The sequence below is a fragment of the Tenrec ecaudatus genome, chromosome 16 (genome assembly GCF_050624435.1).
Source record: "Tenrec ecaudatus isolate mTenEca1 chromosome 16, mTenEca1.hap1, whole genome shotgun sequence".
Classification (NCBI taxonomy): domain Eukaryota; kingdom Metazoa; phylum Chordata; class Mammalia; order Afrosoricida; family Tenrecidae; genus Tenrec; species Tenrec ecaudatus.
In genome coordinates, this window is record NC_134545.1 from 85095278 (window position 1) to 85116984 (window position 21707).

The window sequence follows — 21707 nt, forward strand, 5'->3', positions numbered from 1 at the left end:
TGGTACTGAGACATAGGAATCGCTCCTCTTCGTTATCCTTTCCTTTATCCTGGTTCCTTTTGCTTTAAACCATCCCCCTTTCTGAGTTCCACTTTTTAAAAAAAAACATTTTATTGGGGGCTTATACAACTATTATCACAATCCCTACATCCATCCATTGTGTCGAGCACTTTTGTACATTTGTTTCCCTCATCATTCTCAAAACATTTGCTTTGTCTTTGAGTCCTTGGTATCAGCTCCTCATTCCCCCCTCCCCCATGAACTCTTGATAATTTACAAAATTATTATTATTTTGTCATATCTTAGACCATCTGACATCTCCCTTCACCCACTTTTCTGCTGTCCATCCCCCAGGGAGGAGGTTATATGTAGATCCTTGTAATCAGTTCCCTTTTTCTACCCCACCTTCCCTCCACCCTCTGGGTATCGCCACTCTCACCACTGGTCCTGAGGGGTTAACCTGTGAATTCCACTTTTTATTATTTATGTATTTACTCAAGAAACATCTTTATTAATACAGTATTTATTTGTCTTCCCTCTGTCAAACCCTGAGCCAATTTCTTTCCCCGGGCTGCTTGGGGAGGTGCAGGGAAAGCAGACATATAGGGCAGACGAGGCGCGGGACAGAGAACTCTGGGAGGTGAAGCAGGCTCCTTCACATGGCGAAGAGGATGAGGAAGGCCACCATCAGGCAGAAAAGCCCCATGGCCTCCGAGAGGGCGAAGCCCAGGATGGCGTAGGAGAAGAGCTGCTGCTTCAGAGAAGGGTTCCTGGCATAACCAATGATGAGGCTCCCAAACACAGTCCCAATGCCAGTTCCAGAGCCGGCCACTCCAACTGTGGCAGCCCCGGCCCCAATGAACTTGGCGGCTGTGTCAATGTCCTTGGAGACGGTGCTGGTTTGGAAGCTGAGACTAGGGATGCATGAGGTCTGGGGACGTGGGGCTGTCCAGCTGCTGAAGCGCTCGTCTGTCAGTATCTCAGGCCGTTTCTGCACCAAAACAGACAGTGGTCGGCTAAGCAGCTGGGAGGTGCTCCTGACCAGGGAAGGGGTGGAGACGAATTTGGCGCAGGCGTACATTTTTAGGGGGTGAGGGGCAGTAGCAGGCGAGCTGCTCCTAGTGCAGAGAAGACAGAGAGGGGCGAATTCCACTTTTAAAAAACATTTTCTTGTGTATTGGGTGGACGTGTTTACAGAACAAATCGTTTTCTGCTGAACAATCCATACGCTGGTTGTTTCATGTCACTGGTTGCAGTCTCCGCAGTGTAAGAGCCATGATCCCACTTCTTCCTGTTTCCTATTTCCATTTCTCCTTCTTTCCTAATCCTTCCTGTCTTTTAGACGGTGTCTTTTGGCAAATGCTTTCCTTTGGGTCTCACAGCATGGCTTGTCCTAAGGAGGGTGTCTCTCTCTAGTGCTGTTGCCCCTCTTATAAACCTATTGTTTAACCGGAAACGGAACCACAAAGGAGTTCCACTGCTTCACATAGCATTTGAGATCGTTAAGGTTTGTTGTGCCAACCTGGCCGATAAACACATGTGGGGTTAATTGAAGGGCAGAGGGATAAATGGCTCAGTGAGCCTCGCCTTTCTAGTTCTTGGGTCTCTTGCTTTGTGATGGTCGGACGAGGGTGCAGCTGCCTTAGCCAGTTCCCTGCTTCAGCTGGCAAGGTTCATTTCCTGCAAGACATCCCTGAGAAGCCACATGGACCTACTCCGATGCAGCCCTGGGTGCTGGAGCAGCTGTGTGGAGACCCCTGCCAGCTCTGAGATGCTTACACGTTCATTGATTGACTTTCCTTCTTCAGTCAGTGTCATTGTGTCTGTTTTGTGAGATGGAGGAGGACTTTGTAAATTGGTGTTGGATATGTGGGCTTGGACAGCACTGGGTTGGGATGCTTTTTTAAAAAATTTAAAAAATTCTTATCACAATCCATACATACATCCATTGTGTCAAGCACACATGTACATTTGTTGCCATCATCATTCTCAAAACATTTGCCTTCTACTTGAGCCCTTAATATCAGCTGCTCATTTCCCCCCTCCCTCTCCAGTCTCCCCTCCCTCATGAACCCTTCATAGTTCATAAATTATTATTTTGTCATATGTTACACGGTCTGACATCTCCCCCGCCCTCTTCTCTGCTGTCCATCCTCCAGGGAGGAGGCTATAGGTAGATTCTTGTAGTCGGTCCCCCTTTCTACCCCACATTCCCTCCACCCTCCAGGCATCACCACTCCCACCACTGGTTCTGAAAGAGTCATCTGTCCTGGATTCCCTGTGTTTCCAGTTGCTGTCTATACCAATGTGCATCCTCTCGTCTAGCTAGATTTGTAAGGTAGAATTGGGATCATGATAGTGGAGGGGCGGGGAGGAAGCATTTAAGAACTAGAGGAAAATTATATGTTTCATTGTTGCTACCCTGCATCCTGACTGGATCATCTCCTCCCCACAACCCATCAGTAAGGGGGTTGCCTACCAATGGGTTTTGAGTCTCCACTCTGCACTCACCCACATTTACAATTATATGATTTTTTGTTCTTTGATGCTTGATACCTGATCCCTTCGACAGCTTGTCATCACACAGGCTGGTATGCTTCTTCCATGTGGGCTTTGTTGCTTCTGAGATAGATGGTTGCTTGTTTATCTTCAAGTCTTTAAGACCCCAGGCGCTATATCTTTTGATAGCCGGGCACCATCAGCTTTCTTTACCATGTTTGCTTATGCACACAGTTTTCTTCAGCAATCGTGTCGGAAAGGTGTGCGGGATGCTTTCTTAATGTACACTTACTCTTTATATTAAACTCTTTCTTATACATATGAGTTTCTGTGGATTCGTTTCCCTAGTCTGCCCAGACTGACACAGCATCCCAGTCATCCAAATGAAAACTATCAGATGATACTGTTGATTTCTTCGCTCCCACTTACTGACTCGAATCAGTTCCGTCTCTGAGTTCTGTTGGCCGAGTTAGCCTCTCAAATGTCCCATCTCACCAGGTCCTCCTTCTCCACTCTCGTCGTCACTCACTCAAACTCCAAACTCACAGCTGCGCAGTCATCTCTGACTTACCTATGGGACAGGGTGGAGCTGCCCCTGTGGGTTCCCAAGGGGATCACAGCTCTGGAAGTGGAAAACCTCCCGTTTCTCCCACATAGACTGGTGGCTTCACACTGCTGGTCTTGCAGCTCACAACCCAGCTCGTGACCACCACGTAACCAGGGTTCCTTTTGTCACCGACTCCCCTCGTCCCAAACCTTGTTACTTCTTGCCTGGACAAGTTCAACCGTTTCAGAAGTAATCTTCCGAACTGCAGGACTGGGTCTCTCTTTGGATCCATTATTTACCAAATTAATTCTCTTACATATTTTTGGACATGTTATTTCCCTGTTCAGAAAAGTGATCACTCCATATATATATATATATTACCCTTAGTCTGGTCGGCAGGTCCAGCATTACCTGCCCTAACTCATCTTTCTAGACCTACCTGCAATAAACATGGCACAACTTGAGAGGACTAACGAGAGGCCGTTGTTAATAGTCAATGGATAGAAGGGATCAGCATGGAGGCCATGCCATAACCGCAGTCGGGCATTCAAGAAGAATGCTGTTCCAACCCTCAATCCAAGCGGACAGGCTGTTGTGGGTTCACAGCACTGAAAGCAAAATGCTGGGGCTTCTTGCCTTCCTTGTTTTCTTTTGGAAGCAACAGAAATCTAGTTCTTTTGGGGAATCTGCCAGTTGCTGTTAGGAGCCGTCAAGTCGGTTCCGGTTCACAGTGACCCTCTGCCCAACAGGAGGAAACCCTGCCTGGCCCTGCGCCAGCCTTGCCAGTACGCTGTTTGAGCCCCTGATTGCAACCACGATGCTAACCCATCTTGCCAAGAGCCTTCTTCTTTCCCACTGCCCCTCGACCATAAGCAAGCACGGTAGCTTTCTCTCCTGACAACATGTCCAAAGTTTGGGAGACAAAGTCAGAGAACCAAGTGACTAGGAAAATCTTCAGGTTTATCTGCTGCTGTCCATATCCATTGCTTCTAACCGTGGCCAACCCGACCATCGACTCTCAGTTGGATGAGCACATGAGTCTTCTTTCTCCCTGCTGCTGGGGGAACGTCTAGAACGATGGCCCCAGACGCCCTTCAGACCTGGCTCTGAACCCATCCTCAGGAGTCGCCTCGCAGACAGACATCCCTATCAAGTGAACAATAACACCTGTGAGGACTGGACTCCTCAATCAGCCCCAAAGGGCAACACCTGCCCAACAACAGAGGCAAGAAGGCAAGAGGGACCAGGAGAGAAGGGTGAGTGGAGCTGGGCCGCCCAGAGCACTGATGTTGCTGCCTTGAGGGGATTCGACCGAATCTCAGGAAGCAAAATGTGTATCCAGTGTTGACGGTGGAGCTTTGTGAACTTTCACCCAAACCACAACAGATATCTAAATGGTAATGGTTCTTCCTGCCTAGGCTAGCCGTCCTCAAATCCATTCTTCACACTGCAAGCAGAACAAAACTTTTCTAAAATACAGATTATATCATGCTTTCTGCTTAGAACTCCACAGCCTCCCCTGGTTCTTCAAACCAAATTCAAACACTAAAGGCTCTACCTCATCTAGTTATTCTATGCCTTTGAACTCGAACTCGTGTTTAATGAGCCACCTCGTTTACCATTGTGCCTTGGCCATGCAGGTATTCTGTTTACGCTACAGCCTGCCCAACTGTTCCTACTCTCAGACTGTTGCCTCTAGTCTCCTTCCAACTGGAATGCTGCGTCCCATGTCTATCCTGCAGGTCTTACTTCATGTATTATCTCCTTAGAAAGGCCATTGAGGACCACAGCCATTAAAGTAGGCCCTTAGTCGATGCTGTTGAGTCAATGCTGACTCATGGCGCCTTTATAGGAGGGAGTAAAATTGCTTCTTGGAGTTCCCAGAATCTGCACAGGAACAGGCAGCTTCTCCATCTTTCTCCCTTACTGTGACTGGTGAGCTTTTGATTGACAGACAAATGCGGAGCCCCCTGAGCCACCAGGGCTGCTTAAAGTAAGCCCTTGAAGGTCAACCAAACTCCCTGCCATTGAGTTGATTTGGGACTCATAGTGACCCTCTCAGACAGCGTAGAATTCCTCTTGTGCGTTTCTGAGGCTGTGCATCTACACGTGCCAAAGCCTCATCCTTCTCCCACAGAGCGGGAGGTAGGTTTGAACCGTTGGCCTTGTGGGTTTGCAGCTCAAATACATAACCTACTACTATGCCACGAGGGTTCCTTGCCTAAGGTCTCCATCACACCCTGTTTATGATCCTATTTCAGAGCGTGTATTATCTGAAATTACTTTGCCCTGTGTTCCTCCTCCGGCTCCCCACCCACCACCTTTACAGAAGGTGCACGACAGGCTTCGTTTCTCTCTTCTGCACCGCTGTCTGCAGCGCGCCACGTGTCGAAGGAATGGACTAGCTTCAAACAGGTTAGAAGGTGTAAGCTGTTGTCTGCATACAGGCCTCCAGAGAAGATTCCACTTTTTTCTTCCTTTTTCGGATTCCAGTGCCAAATAACTGACAGTCGTCAGAAGGTTCTTCCTATTGCACACGGGAAGTCCTTCCTAAAGAGATTGCCGTCTTTCCTCGTCCTTTATGGGGCTATTAAATTGCTTTTGTGTCACAGCGAGGGGGCTTAAAAAGGGGGCTTTCTCCAATATGCGCTCTGTATCACACGTTCTCTAACCTATGTGCTCTCTTCTGATTCTCGTCAAAGTCTCCCATCATAAGCTTCATTCGCCCAGCTCAGTGTGGGATACAGACATGCCTTGGCCTCAGGCTGGAGAAAACCGCAACTGCCAAGTCCCAGCCACAGCAAGGAGGAGCGTGGGCGGCGTGCTGGGTTCTGGCTGGGCCTCCAACAGCAGAGTCAGGCGTTGGGAACTGCCAGCCCCTCAGAGGGAGAAAGATGAGGAAATTTTACGCTGGTGAAGAGTTACAGTCTTGGAAACCCACCAGGGGCAGCTCTGCCCCGTCCTAGAGGGTTGCTATGAGTCAGAATGAACTCGATGGCAGAGAGTTTGAGTTTTGGGGTCTTTAAAGCACAGCCCATCTGCCACCTTACCTCTTGGTTAATCTCTCTAATAGGCTTCAAATGTGTTTTCATAAGAACCTTCTGTGAAAATCCTCAAGCTCTCTCAAGAATCTGTGGGCTCAAAGGAAAAAAGATGGTGAAAGAAGTGAAGGACACAGATTCTGACATTGTTCCTCGGCACGGCTGGCCCATCGTCGTCTGGACCATTCCAACGAGGCTCGGAATTCCAACAACCCAGGGAGTGCTTGACCAGGTCACAGTGGAATCCCGCTGGGAAGTGAAGATGAAACTGAGCTTTGAAGGTAAAATTCCACAAAGTTGAAGTGGATGGGAGGGGGAGCGTAAACAGAGCCACCTAGAAATGCCACTTAACCAAGCCTCTCCATGACTAGAGCTTGTTGTGGTCTACAGTGTGACACCGTGCTTCATTAGAATAACAAGCTCCACCACTGACTGACTTTGAACCTGAGCACCTGATCGTGCATCTCTAACCCTTGGTTTCCCCTTCAGGGACGAGGGCAGCAATAATACCGAGCTCTCGGAGAGTGGCGAGAATTAAACAGCTACATTCATATAAGCTACTTTGTAGCATTGTAGCAACTGCCCGATCCACTGTTCTTACTATTGGGAAGGGCGTGTTCTCTAAATGTATTTCTATAGCTCAGTGTTGGTTCTGTACCTCCTCCAGCTCGAAACCCAAAGCACAAGCCTTTTTGACTCTGTGACTGGCTTAGGTTGGCTCTACAAAAGAAAGAACTTTTTCATATTTTCGCCAGGATAGCTGGGGGCTCGGCATATGTTGAGACGCAGCTGCAGGGACAGCAGGTTCATCTATGTCCTTTGAGAGTGCGAAGCTCTAATGTTTGCGAGAAAGGGCACCTGAGCAACTGGGCGGCAGGTTCTCATCAGTCCCCGTGTGAATTGAAAGGAAATGACGTTCATACAAGTGTGTCACACCGTCAGTCCTGAGATGACCCGAGGTCACAGTGGGCAAACAAAACCACCCCCTCCTGGCACGTGCCCCACACTTCCCTCACAGTCTGAAGGTGAATGGAAATCCCATTGGGAAATAAGACGAGAAAAAGGATCAATATCCCCCTAGCCTAGTGAATAAGAGCCAGACAAGAACTTGGACGCACAGTCTATTGAGAGAAAACAAAACTAACCTAAAGATGTATGATGAATTTCAACTTACTCTGTCAGAACTAGAGCTGTACTTGCAAAATCTCACAAAGGGTGGGGGTGGAAGGGGGAAGAATAAACCCATATCAGCCTGAGAAAACAAGGAGCTATCACTAGTCTGTGAGAAATGGTAAGGGGATTTGCAAAGACGAAACGTCATCAAGATCGATTGGCTGGAAGTGGAGGGGCCATCGGCCCATCAGAGGAGCCGGTCCCTCATCTGGTGAGTTACTGTGTGTTGATCAATCTGGTTGTTACTCCCTTCCCTTCTCTGGTTCTGCAATTATGTTTTTAATCATGAAATCTACATCCGGTGAGCCCTCTTGGGGGCTGAGTGTTGCCCTCCATTTCTGCCTGGGGGGGCTGCTTCTGTGTGTGGGAAGTGGGCATTCAGGAAAACCACAGGCAGATCTTCCTGTGTTTCAGAAGGGGCTGGCATTCCCTAGAAGAACCTCTGAGAGATCTCTTTAGTTAGGTTCAGGGCCCTAGTTGACCTATATGGAGCCCTGGTGGTGTAGTGGTTCTGAGTTGGTCTGCAATCCTCAGGGTCGGCAGTTCAAAACCACCAGCAGCTCTGTGGGAGAAAGACTGGAGTTACATAAAGAGCTACAGTCTTGGAAGCCCACAGGGGTCGCTAGGAGTCAGCATTGACTCTGGGACAGTGGGTGAGAGTGCAAGTTGTCCATGGTCGTTGTGGGGTGGGGCAGTCTCTGTTTAGGTGGCCCGCCTTCTGACTTTAGTTAACCCCCTGGGGGAGTTCTTTCGTTCGTACCAACCCAGCAGCTTACACTTACCAGTTGGAAAGGGGTTATTAGTCTCCAAATGAACCCCTAGGAAGGTCTGTCTGGTTGCTATCAGAGCCTTGAACTGTTGGCTGTGGGCGGGCTTCACTCCGAAGGCCTGCTGGCTGGCACAGAGCAGCCTACAGGGAGCAGACAGACTCAGAGCGATGCTCACAGGTAGGTCTGTCCTGTTGGTTTGGGGCCACCGATAGAGTGCCCTGCAGGACATGATGGAAGGAGACCCCACTGGCAAGGCTTTTTCTGTTGTTTGCATCTGGTCAGATCCCCATGGACGCCTGCTTGGTTGATAACAAAGACCAGGTTGGTCTTGTTGCTTTCAGAGACCAGAGCTGCACAGGGAGGCAGGTAGAGTGCTGACTCTGGGACCAGAATCCACTGCAGAGCCCCTCTGTCCTGTCGCAATTCACAGCAGCTTCCAGGTGACAAGGCTCAGTACACGAAACCTGGCGTGAGTGGGGGCGCTGGCTGGCCGACTGACTACAGCATGTTTTCTGGTGGCTTGGAAGAAACTGAAAGTCAAAATCTGAGACCTGGAACTTTCGAATGCTGAGTAAACCAGGGAAGGAGAAGGAGCTATTGCAGACAGGGAGAGGAAATGGTAAGCAAGATCTGTGGGCTCCGTCCCTCAAGAGTCCTCACATAAAGTGGCCGGGCAAAAACACCAAATATGGGCGAACCTGAGAACTTCAACAAAAACTCCAATTCCCACATCTAGAAAAGAGAGATGGCAACATGTGAACAAATGTGCTCGATACAATTGAGGTATGGATTGTTAGACGAGTTGTAAGAGCCCCCAATTAAAAAAATTCAAGTTCTCCAACCAAATTTAAAAAATCACAAAATACACCAAGAATGGAAACAACGGCCCATCGAAGTGAATAGATGGCGAAAGGACTGGAAGCTCATCTAAAGATGATCAAGCAATGGGGGAAAGAATGGGGGAAAGAATCCAATACAACATGTAATTAAAGAACGAATGGGAGCAAAGAGCTAACAGAAATAAGGAAAGCAACGCAAGAAGGAAGTGAGGACCCAAAAGAAGCGATACTGCAATGGAAGGGGGTCGTAACAGAAGTGAGAAACTCAGTAGGAGGGCGTAACAGCAGATTTAACCAGGCTCAAGTAAATTAGACAACCAGAGAGGTACAGCTCCCGCTGCTGAAGAGCACGAAGGATGGAAGCTCAGGAAGACAGAGCAGAGTCCGGAGACTGTGGAACAACCAGCAGAGACCTCATGCACACCGTGGAAATGCCAGGGGGAGAAGAAAGAGAAGGATTACAGAAAGAATGTTTGTAGAAATAATGACAGAAAATTCCCCTCTCTAACAAAGGGCATGACTTTACAAATCCAAGAAGTTCAAAGAACTCCCAGCAGGATAAACCTAAAGAGAACTGCACCGCGACACACCATCGTTAGGCTTCCAAGAATTAAAGAACTCTGAAAGCAGTCTCAGCAGTGCAGACAGTTCACACAAATGATCCCCGATGAGATTACGTGCTGATTTTTCCTCAGAAACTCTGGAGATCTTTATAGTGCTAACACAAACTATCTAGTAAGATTATCCCTTGAGAATAAGAGTGAAAAAATTTTAATCCCCAGTAAAACAAAAAAATTAGAGAGTTCATATCCACCAGACTGCCCCCTACCCCCCAAAAAAAAGTACTAATAGGAGTTCTGTAAATAGAAAGAAGAAGCCACGTGAAAGTAATTCAGTTATGCACAAAAAGAAAGATCCCTAATGAGGGGAAATTATGGAAAAGTATAGGAACTAGTAATAAGGTACTGTGTTAGTCCAGGAAGACTAGAGAAACAAATCCATAGACACTCAAATGTGTGTAAAAAGTGGCTTATATGCAAGAGAAGTTGAATATTGAGGAAATATCCCAGTCCAGTCTAAGCCCATAAGTCCAACATTAGCCCATATGTTCAGTACCAGACTATAAATCCCTCTTCAGACTCACGCAAGCCATGCAATGATGCCGAATGCAGGAAGATCACAGGCCACTGTGTGGGAAGTCTTGTGGATCCAGTGGTGGTGGAAGCATCTCAGGGCTGGCAGGGGTCCCTACATGACTCCTCCTGCACAGGCCACTAGCTTAGTTCCTGTGTCTTCTCGGCAGGGATGTCTCGCAGGGAGTGAGCAGAGAGAGTGTCTCCCACCTCCAAGGAGGAAAATACCAGAGTTCCCAGAATCCTTAGGAGAAGGCCAGGCCCACACCGAGGCCTCATAGGCTATATCCTGATTGACAGGCTCGACTCAACCCCGTCCCTCTGAATCCTCAAATTGAACCAGATTATGTAACTTCCACAAAGGCCAAATAATTAAAATTTACGTAAAGCAAGCCAGAGGACAGAAAAGGATACATCATTCTCTAACTGTGTGAAGCTAGCAAAACTTGAAAAGGGCTGTGTGAAAAAGAAAAATTACCTTTAGTGCTGTCCTCTATAGTGCATTCCTCTGGGGAGGGGTTCCACAGAGCTGGACTGGGGCCTGCCCCGCACATCTTTCTGTTAGTTCCCTGCGTCATGCTGGTCTGTTGCCCTCAAGGATTGGTGCCCGAGGTTGAGGTCTGGTCCCTTTCTCACTTTCCCATGGAGACATGAACAATACCCTACCTGTGTGTGGGTTAGTGTTTCCCCACTATCCATGTCCTCCTTTTTTTTTTTTTCCCCTTTTGGAGAGCAAAGCACTGAAGTACCCAAGGAATCCCGAAAATAGACCTTGCAATTGGTGGTCAGGGCATGACACTTCACCAGATCCAATTGGAAAACATTCAGAAGGGTCAGCAGACAGACCTGAATCTATTTATAGGCTTTTCCCCCTTTCCTTTTTCTTTTGTTCTTGTCTATCCATATAGGATAGGCAGGATGACCAATCCCAAGGAGAAAACAACGAGGCCGGTGGCTCCAGGGGTTCGTAGAAGAGGAGGAGGTGGGAGAAAGGGAGGGGGAAGCCAACAAACTCAGGGACAAGGGAACAAGAAGAGATCTAACATCGATGGCGAGGAGGATGGAGAATACCTTGGTGGGGTTTGATCGAGTGCAATATAGCAGAAAGTACTGAGAGTTGAATGAAGGTCGAACATGATAGTGGGACAGGAGGAAAATAAAAAGAAATAGAAGAAAGAACTAGGAGGTAAAATACATTTACAGAATTATAAATATAGGCATGCACATATGTAAATATATTAATATATAATGATAGGGATATAGGTCTATGTACATATATTTAAATGTTAAGTATTAAAGTAACAGACGGGCATTGGGTCTCTACTCAAATACTTCCTTAATGCAAGAACACTTTGTTCTAATAACCTGGCATTCTGTGATGCTCACCTTCCTAACACAATCGCTGAAGGGAAAATGGGTGCATAAGCTAATGTGCTGAAGAAGGCTGGTGGTGCCCGGCTATCAAAAGATATAGCATCTGGGGTCTTAAAGACTTGAAGATAAACAAGCAGCCATTTAGCTGAGAAGCAATAAAGCCCACATGGAAGAAGCACACCAGCCTGTGTGATCAGGAGGTGTCAAAGGGACCAGGTGTCAGGCATCAGAGGACCCCAAACAAACAAATATACTGATACAAATGATGGGGGTCAGAGTGAAAACCCAAAGCCCATCTGTAGACAATTGGACACCCCCTCACAGAATGGTCACAAGGAAGGGACAAGCCAGCCAGGGTGTAATACAGCATCTTGTACTGAATATACAACAGTCCTCTAGTTCTTTAATGCCCCCCCCCCCGACTATTATGACCCCAGTTCTACCTTACAAATCTGGCGAGACCAAAGCATGTACACTGGTACAAATAAGAGCCCTCCACACACAAAATCCAGAATAGATAACACCCTGCCCCGCCCCCAGGAACAGTTATGGGCTTATCCATATCATGAGAGTAGGGGGATGATGGGGGGAGAAGGGGGAGAAAACGGGAACTGACTATAATGATCGATGTATAAGCCTAGCCCTCCCGGGTTTGATGAACAACAGAAACGTGGGCGAAGGGAGACAGCGGATGGTGTAAGAGATGAAAATAATAATTTATCATTTATCAGGGGTCCGCGACAGTGGGAAGATGGGGGAGAAAGAGTAAAAAGAGCTGATACCAAGGGCTCAAGTAGAAAAAAATGCTTTGAAAACAATGATGGCAACATATGTACAAATGTGTTTGATACAATTGGTGTATGGATTATTATAAGGGTTGTAAGAGCCCCTAATAAAATGATTTATTAATAAAAAAGGAAAATTATAGGTCAGATGCACTCAATGAAGATGGATGCAAAAAACTGATAAAATGTTAGAAAGCCAAACCTAATAATGTACAAAAACAACAGCACATGATATCCAAATTGGGTTTATTCTGGGAATGCAAGCTTAGCTTAACATTAGAAAGATCAATATTATTCACAATATTAGTATATTGAAGGAAGCTAATATGTTCATTCACTGGATACATAAAATGCATTGATACAATTAAAGATCAATCCAGGGATCTGTAGACAGCTGGACATCCCTTGCAGAGGGGTAGTGGGGAGGAGATGAGTCACTCAGGGTTCAGTGTAGCAACAACGAAACTCAAAACCTTCCTCTAGTTCTTGAACGCTTCCTCCCCGCAATTATCATGACCCCAATTCTACCTTGCGGACCTGGTTAGACCAGAGGATGCACAGAGGTGCAGTAGGGATCTGGAAACACAGGGAATCTAGGACGGATGAACCCCTCAGGACCAGCGGTGGGAGTGGCGACACCGGGAGGGAAGGGGTTGTAGAAAGGGGGAACCGATCTCAGGGATCTACATGTAACCTCCTCTCTGGGGGATGGGCAACAGGAAGGTGGGTGAGGGGAAACGTTGGGCAGTGTAAGATAAGATAAAATAATAATTTATAAATTATTAAGGGTTCATGAGGGAGGGGGCAGCGGGGAGGGAGGGGGAGGGAGGGAAAAAAGGAAAATGAGCTGATTCCAGGAACCCAAGTGGAAGGCGAATTTTGAGAATGATGAGGGCAACGAATGTATAAGGGTGCTTTACTCAATTGATGTATGTTTGGATTGTGATAAGAGTTGTATGAGCCCCAATAAAATGATTTATTAAAAAATTCAATTCATATTTTTTAAAAACTAGGAACAAATGTTAACTTGCTTTATCTGATAAAACTTTCCTGTAATCGTTATCCATTGCTACATTACAAAATATCTCAAAACTTAATAACGGAACACAATAATAAATCTTTTGTTCTCACATAATGTCAGAAATCTGGAAGCAGCTTAGCTGGGTAGATTTTTCAGGAGGTTTGGTAAAAAACATAAGCTTTTAGTGCAGTCATCTGAAGACTTTACTAGAGCTGGAGACTCCTCTTCCAAGGTGGCTCGTTCAGAGCGGCCTGCTGGAAGAAGGCCTCCTGGCCACATTGAGGCCTCTCCATAGGACTGGTCTTTCAACAGGACAGCTGGCTTCCCCCAGAGTGAGTGACCCAAGAAAGAGAGGAAGCTGTAATGTCTTGTACAATGTAGCTTTGGAAGTCACACCCGGTCAGTTCCACAATATCACATTGGTTACACAGATCATCCCTATTCAGTGTTCAATGAATCCCTATTCCCGAGTGAATGGCATTAAGTACGGGTCATTTGGAGACATCGTGGGGACTGAGTATCACAGAACTCTACCAAACATCTTATTTCATAGAGAAACATTAAAAGGGTTCCCTTTAATGTCATTGAAAAGGCAGCCTTTCTATTGTTACCACTTCCAACCCCCTTACAACGAATGAAGAAAACGAAGCCACTGGAAGAAAGACCATTTTCAGACCCTGTGTGTTAATATAAAATATCCAAAGAAGCATTATATAAAATAATACCATTAAAGTGAGCGATGGTACCTGAGGCAAAGACAGTACATAACAATCAGATGGCCTCAGTAGTGAATTCTACCAAACATTCAGAGAAGAGTGGACACTCATTTTACTCAAACTATTCCAAAGTATAGATAAGGATGGAATAGTCTGGAATTTAGCTTTTTGGAGCCAGCATAATCCTGATACCAAAAACAGGCTGTAGGATTATTAAAAAAAATCAAATTATAAACCAATATCCCTTGTGACCATAGATACAAAAATCTCAACAAAATCCTAACCAATAGAACCCCCAAATGATACATCATAGCCAAGGGGTATTCAAAGATGCTTCAACATTAGGAAAACACTCAACATTATGCACCGCATAAATCAAACAGAGGGAAAGAGTCACATGATCATATTGATTAGCACAGAAAAGACATTTGACAAAATCCAATATACTCATTCCTGATTTTAAAAACAATTCAATAAATGGGAATAAAAAGAAAATTTCTCAACACAATTAAGGGCTTATATGCAACCAATGTCCAATAAATAGTACTCTCAATGGATAGAAACTGGCAGCACTCCCTTACGAACAGGACCCAGCCAAGAATGTCCTCTATCATCATTCCTAGGTAATATTTTGCTAGAAGTCTTAGCCAGAGCTTTAAGTTAAGAAAAAAAAAATTAAAGGAATCCAAAGAGACAAAGAAGAGATATAACCCTAGTTCAGATGATATGATCTTAAATATAGAAAGTCCCAAGGCTCAGAAAGAAAATTGCTGGTACTGTTTGAAACACGCAGCAAAAGTGGCAGATGTAAAATTAGCAAACAAAAATCAGTCAAAGAGAACTCTGGAAAGGAAATCAGGAAAGCTATACCCCAAAGATTAACTCCTGAGGAGTATAACTAACCAGAGGATATCTATATAAAGAAAAATACCAAAAAACTATAAAACATGGTGAAAATGTCAATAGAGTTTTCACAGACAAACCACAATCTCAGTCCCATTCCCACATAATTATTTAAACAGAAGGAAAAGCAATCACCAACTTTCTATGGAAAGCAAAGATACCCCACATGAACACAGCACTGCTGAGGAGGAACACAGTAGGATTCCCGCTTCCTGATCTCAAAACATGCTACACAGCGACTAGTCCTGGTACAACAGACCCAGAGACCAATGGAATAGAACAGATAATGCAGCATCATCCATCTACTTATGAACGGCCGATCTTGGATAAAAGGTCAAAGGCATTAAATGGGGACGAGACCATCTCTTTGACAAATGTTGGAATGTGATTGGGATTGTGGAATGTCTGTAAAAACTTTATCGACATTTTCTCCACGTCAAGCCATCCTGGGGTCCTCTTTTGGTTTCTTGTAATAGTGTTTTGTAGTTTCCTTTGTATAGATATACTCCCACCTTATTAAAAACAAACTCAAAAAATAAAAACAAATCAAGATGGATCAAAGATATAAATGTAAAACCAAGAACTATAAAGATCACCAATGGTAAATAGGGAGAGACAGGGGTCCTAATACATGTCACACGTACATTATCAAATATAACTGAAGACACATGTCACATATACACTATCAAATATAACTGAAGACACATGTCACATATACACTATCAAATATAACTAAAGACAAAATCAGCAGAAGAAAAACTAGACGGCTGGGGCATCTTAAAAAACAGGTGCTTCTGTGCATGAAAATATTTCACCCAAACAAGTAAAAGAGAACTCGCAGACTAGGAAAACATAGGCTGACAATGGCATATCTGACAAGGGACTAATCTGTAAAATGTATAGCAAACTTCAACAGCTTAATTAGAAGACAAATAACCCCACTTTTAAATGGGCAGAGGACATGAACAGACACTTCGCCAACGAAAATATTCATGTGGCCAACGAACATATGAAGACATACAGTCAATTAGGCATTGGAGAGATGCAAATCAAAACAACAACGAGCTAATCGTCTCACCCCAGTACCCACAGTGAAGTTAAAAACAAGGCAGAAAACAACAAATGCCTGTGAGAATGCGGAGAGGCTGGAACTCTGCTGGTGGCCCAGTGGTCGAACCACTGTGGAAAACAGTAGGGCGTGTCTTGAAAAGTGGACACTAGAAATACCCTGTGGCCCAGCACCCCCTTTCCTTGACAGAAAGCCTCCAGAGATGAAAGCGGCCGCAGGAATCGACATATGCCCCCGTGTCTATACCAGCACTCTCCACGCGATGGGACCGCCGCAAGGTCCAAAGGTAGGAGCGTGGATAAACAAACTCCCATATATACACACACAGCCAGTTCTACGTAGTCTTGAAGAATAATGAGCAAACATCTCATGATAATGGGTGGATGTGGAGGACGTTATGCTGAGTGACGGTTGTCAATCACAAAAGGACAGATATTTTTTGAGATCCCAGTTATGAAAACAAAGAAACAAGGTGCGTTTGCTTTTGCATTACAACGAACCTTTATTTTTAAGCGATCGTTGCCATTACATTTATAACAAGTAACAGCTCTTACGTGCTAACAGCTAGTCATTTCTATAAACCAATTGCAGCCCAAACCTGAGCAGTTCAGGTGTCCCCTGGCTTTTCAAAAGTTTGAGTTCGCCACTTTGCATTTATTTTTTGTCTTTTCATTTTTGACAAATCATTTTGTTGGGGGCTCAGACAACTCATCACAGTCCATACATCCATCCATTGTGCATTTTTGAAAGGCCTCCGCCGGAGTCTGCAGCGGCTTGTGGAAAGAAACCCACAGGATTGTTGCCAGTATGAGAAACGGCGGACAGTGAAGTTAGCTTTCCGCTCTGTGCAGCGTGCGCCCCGAACAGCACAGCGACCCCCTGAGCTCCTGGGGTCCCTCAGCAGTGGAAAGTGCCATCAATCCTATGATGCTGCGTTGCCTCCTAAGGCTGCTGGGACAAATGACCACTTTCTTGGAAGTTTACATCAACACATGTTTATTCTCTTAGAGTTTGGGAGGCTAGAACTAGGTCATGGGTTTCTCTGAGCTGACACCATGCCATGGGCGCTCTGTGTGCTCTCCCCAGAGACTCGAAGGCAGGATCCCTTGTCTTGTCTTTTCCATTCTCTGGAGCTGCATCCCTATAGGCCCGCCCTCCTCTTCATCCCCAGTGAGGAGTAGAGCAGTCTCACTCTCCCTCTGCTTCTGCCATACATCACCCCTGCCTTCTGTGTGTGTCACGTCTTCCTCTGCTGCCTCCTCTCTCTCTCTCTCTCTCCCTCCCTCCCTCCCTCCCCCCTCTCTCCACCTTCTTATAAGAACACTGTGATTACTTTTAGGACCATCCAGATAAAGATAACACAGGATAATCTGCTCATACATTAATATCCTTAATTTAATCACATCTACAAAAAAATCACTTTTTCATACTAGGTACCATTCACAGATTGTTGGGATTAGATCTTTTTTGGGGTTGGGCGGGCATTATTCAGTCTACCAAGATGCTAAAGTAAAAAAAAAAAAGTTTATCTAAAAATCAATTAAATACGGTATCAATAATAGCCAGTTTATATACTTAATGTTTTTAATTTTATTTTGTTGGGGCCTCTTTCAGCTCTTATCACAATCCATACATATATCCATTTTGTCAAACATATCTGTACATATGTTGTCATCATTTTTTCAAAACATTTTCTTTCTACTTGAGCCCCTGGCATTGGCTCCTCATATCCCCCTCCCTCCCCCATGCGCCCTTGATCATTTGTAAATTCTTCTTCATTTTTTTTATGTCTTACACTGACTGCTGTCTCATTTCACCCACTTTTCTGTGTCCATTCCCCTGGGATGGGGGCTATACATCAATTGTTGTGATCGGTTCCCCCTTACATATACTTAATTTATTGTGTGGGATAAAGATGGGGCTTTCTACTGCAATCAAATCCGCAGAAGCTCACTGGGGCCATTCTAGACTGTCCTACAGGGTGTCTATGAGTTAGCATCCACTCGATGGCAAGTGAGTGTGATTTTTTGTTGTTTCTTTATACCTTAATGTACTCTACTTAATTGTGCTACACAGTTCAAATATATTTACTTCTTTGTTAAATGATATTATATACACTGTAAGAGATTGTGTTTTTGTATGATCTACTTCCAAAAAATGAACCATTGTAAATGCTAGCTAGCACAGTTCCTACTCAGACACGCAGGTGCGTGCCCCAGCTTGAGTTGGGTTCAATTAGAAGGCAATTAGCTTAGACAGAAAGGGAGTTCTGAGTAGAATTCAAATATTATGAAAGAAGCTCACTGTCCAAAGTAACACTTACCAGGTATGGCTTATTTAAATTGATGGCTTATTAACTATTATTTATTAAGCCTTTTTTGTTTGTACAAAGGTCCCCTCTATCCTCCCAGAAAAAAAAATCCAAACTCACTACCATCAACTCAAACCCAACTCATGGTTATCCTTCTAGGACAGAATAGAACCTCCCTATGGGCTTCCTAGACTGTAGAATGACTCATTGTTCTTACGTGTAGCAGCTGGTGGTTTTGAACTGTTGGCCTTGAGGTTAACAGTCCCATGGTATAACACACTATGCTATCAGGGCTCCTGTCTCTAACTACTCATATAGGTTTTCTAGATTCTCTAAGTCTTTCCCTCCTTTGTTAGCTATCTTCTTTTGCTTTCTGTCCCCTTTCCCTTTTTGAAAAACAAAGCAAAACTAGCATGGGGCCTTCAAGAGTCGTGGAGAAGCTCAACTTGAAAGACATACTATTTTCCTCTCTGTCCTTTGCTTTCCCATCCAAATTCTCCGAGTCGGAGACTGATTGGCCCCACTGGGGTCACAGGACCGAGACCAGTTGTCACAGAGTGGGTGTCCACGCAGTTATAATGTGGCAGAGGGCCCGTGGCACAACATCGCTGCCAGGGGCCATCCCCGCTGCCAGGGGCCATCCCCGGGGTGGGGGTGGGGGACTGAAAAGGTCACGCAGAGCTGGGCAGACACTCCAATAGTGGTCTATTGAAACTAGAATTTGTAGTAATTCAATGGACATTCTGGTCCTACATACTAAGAACCGCTATCTGGTTACTTTCTTATCTTATGATCAATCCTTAACGGGTAATTACTGGGTTCAAGTGTATTTATATGCTTAGCATTTAAAACGTATGTTATCAAATGGCTCTCAAACAAGTTGGGTTAATTCATATTCCTAACAGCAGCATACGGTATTGCCATTAGACAAAATTCAGTTCCATTACTGATATCGGGTCTCACTTCTTAAACCTATTTGATAACTTGAAGTTTTGTCTCTTTTATTTATTTTTTTAATAGTTAGTAAGGCTCTTTTATTTATTTCTTCTATAGTCAGTAAGGCTAAACCTTTTTAATTTTTAATTTTAAAGAGTCTACCCATATGAATTTTCTATGAATGGGGTATTTTTTAAAACGATCTTACTGGTTTATAATAGCCTTTTCTATATTAAAGAGATTTACCTTTTAATGTATGGCAGAAAAATATTCCTAGTTTCTATTATTCTCTTTTGCTTATAGAGTTTTTTCCTGGTTAAACTTAAAAGATGCTTAGATCTAAATATTAATGGTTCTCAGATCAACTTTAGTAAAACATTTTGGAAACACCCTGGAGAACGATGGATCAACTATTAACAAATGAACCGCGAGTACTTCAGTGAGTCCAAAGTGCCAAGCTCTTACCCAAACCACCTTAGCACGGGCCTGCACTAAGAGCGGCACCAGGGGGCCACCTGCACCCATCCTCATTTTTCTAGGGATCCTCCTGTGTGCATGCCACCCCCCCCCCCAGCCACCATGCATCCCTCATTCTTCACGTGTACCCTGCACTTTGTCCCCATCACTGGTTTGTGATGTTAGGCCTTTAGCTAGTCCCTCTGCAGAGTCCCTAGATGGTGCTCAGCTGCTTAGCCAGCATTTAACTCTGCCCAGAGGTGCCTTGGAAGAAAGATCTGGCAATCTGTTTCTGAAAAGTCAGCCCTGGAAAACCTGATGGCCATAGGTCTACTCTGACACACATGGTTGTCAGGAGTCAGAATCCGATGGTCAGCCCCGGCAGTAGTGGGGGTGGGGTGGCCATGGACCGGACTTTGAGGAGCGCCTCTGCTGCGACTGTGGCCCTTCCTGACAGAAGAGACAGCAATCAGAGAAGTGTGAGCCAGAGACCTGGTTGCCTATTGACTCTCCCGTTTCTTTACTCAAGTGTAAGAGTGTGGAGGCTTTGAGGTCACTCTTGTGTGACTATGGACATCTTACCTTTTCACTGAAGCCCGGGTTTCACCTTCTTCAGAAACTCCTCTCAAAAGAAGCCTGACATAAAGTCAGTTTGTGGTAATTTAATATTTATTAAATTGCATTCTTATATCATCCTCTTGTGCTTGTCGGTTGCATTGAGTCCATTCCAACTCATGGTCGCCCCATTTTGTGCAGAGTGGAACTGTCCCATCAGGTGTTCAAGGCCGTGAAGTAGAGTGCTGGGTGGTGTTTCTGGGTGGGTTTTACCCGCCAATATTCCGACCCATTGCTGAGTACTTAGTAAGGGGCAAAAAAACGTCTTAAGGGCAGAGATCCTGTTTCACTTTTTAAATTTTTCTACCATGCCTAGTTGAGAATGTAGTCGGTGTTTAACACAGAATTGTAGGATAGGAAAATTGGGGCTTCTGGAAGTTTCCTAACTTAGGCTACAGAAGAGGATTGGGTTGTATCGCCTTAGTCTCAAATCAGAGGGCAAAGGTTTTACCAGTACGTGGTATATTTTTTCCCTGAGGAGAGCTATCCTGATTGCAAATTCACTCTCCCAATACTACAAAGGACAACCAGGAAAACACAGTCCCTTCTAAATCCTTCTTGGGACCAGGCGGTGTGTGTGTGTGTGTGTGTGTGTGTGTGTAAGTGGGGTGGGGTGGGGATGCTGGGGGTGGCAGGAGGGGAACGTCAAGAGGGAGGAAAGAGAGACTCCATGCAGTGATTAGGTGGAGGGATTTGCTATCTCTTTTCCTTCCCTCCCCTTGCCTTCTTTGTCCTCTTTCTCCACGGTCCCCTCTTTGTCCCCTTGTTCCTCTCCCCTTCTGCATTTGTCTGGGAGGATCCTGGAGTGTTCTTTTGATCGACTCAAACTTTCTCTGGCACTTGAGTTCTGATTGGCTGAAGGGCTTAGAGGGGGGAAAAAAAACTTTAATTAAGTAGATAATCTCTTCTTTGGAAGTTGGCAGCTCCATTTCACTTCCCCTTAACTCTGTTTGGGATCGCTTACCCACCAAGGAAGTTGGGGCTTGAGGAGAATTCCATCCCACTATCACTGAGGAGAATACTTCCCCATCTGACGTGCCTGCCTCCTACAGTGTTCGGATTTTCTCTCTCTGTCCCTCGCAAGGATTGTTTCTTATGGAGTCCTCTGTGTGCATCTTTTTTCTCACCTGTCTCTTCCAACTCAGCCAAACCTGGTAAGTAACCTGAACGCCTACGTGCCGCTGGAAGGAGGTGAAATGTATGTACTGGCTGGAGTTCGCACCTTCTTTTCTGGAAATGTCAGTGCTCTGGGATAACCTCTGTCGAGTCGGGCTCTTCCTAATTCATATGTCTGGCGGCTGTACATTTGAAGAGCCCAATCAGTAAGAGAAGCGATTCAATGGTTTTCTGGGCTTAGATCCCAACAAGGAATCCAAAAGGTTTTGGGGGAAATGCAAAGTGGCTCTTTGGACCATGTCTTGGTGCCAGCGTTTGTGGAAGAAGAGGATGGGTTCGAAGCAAGTTCTACTGGGGGTTGAATCTAATCATGAAGGTGAACGCTAGAAGCAGGATGTTACCA

The 21707-nt window shown here is 45.2% G+C and overlaps 1 pseudogene; it reads right to left on the reverse strand.

Annotated features, from left to right (window-relative positions):
* Window positions 1–500: 500 nt before the first annotated feature.
* On the reverse strand, window positions 501–1138 carry LOC142428895 (ATP synthase F(0) complex subunit C2, mitochondrial pseudogene; annotated as a pseudogene).
* Between the last annotated feature and the right edge of the window lie 20569 nt (window positions 1139–21707).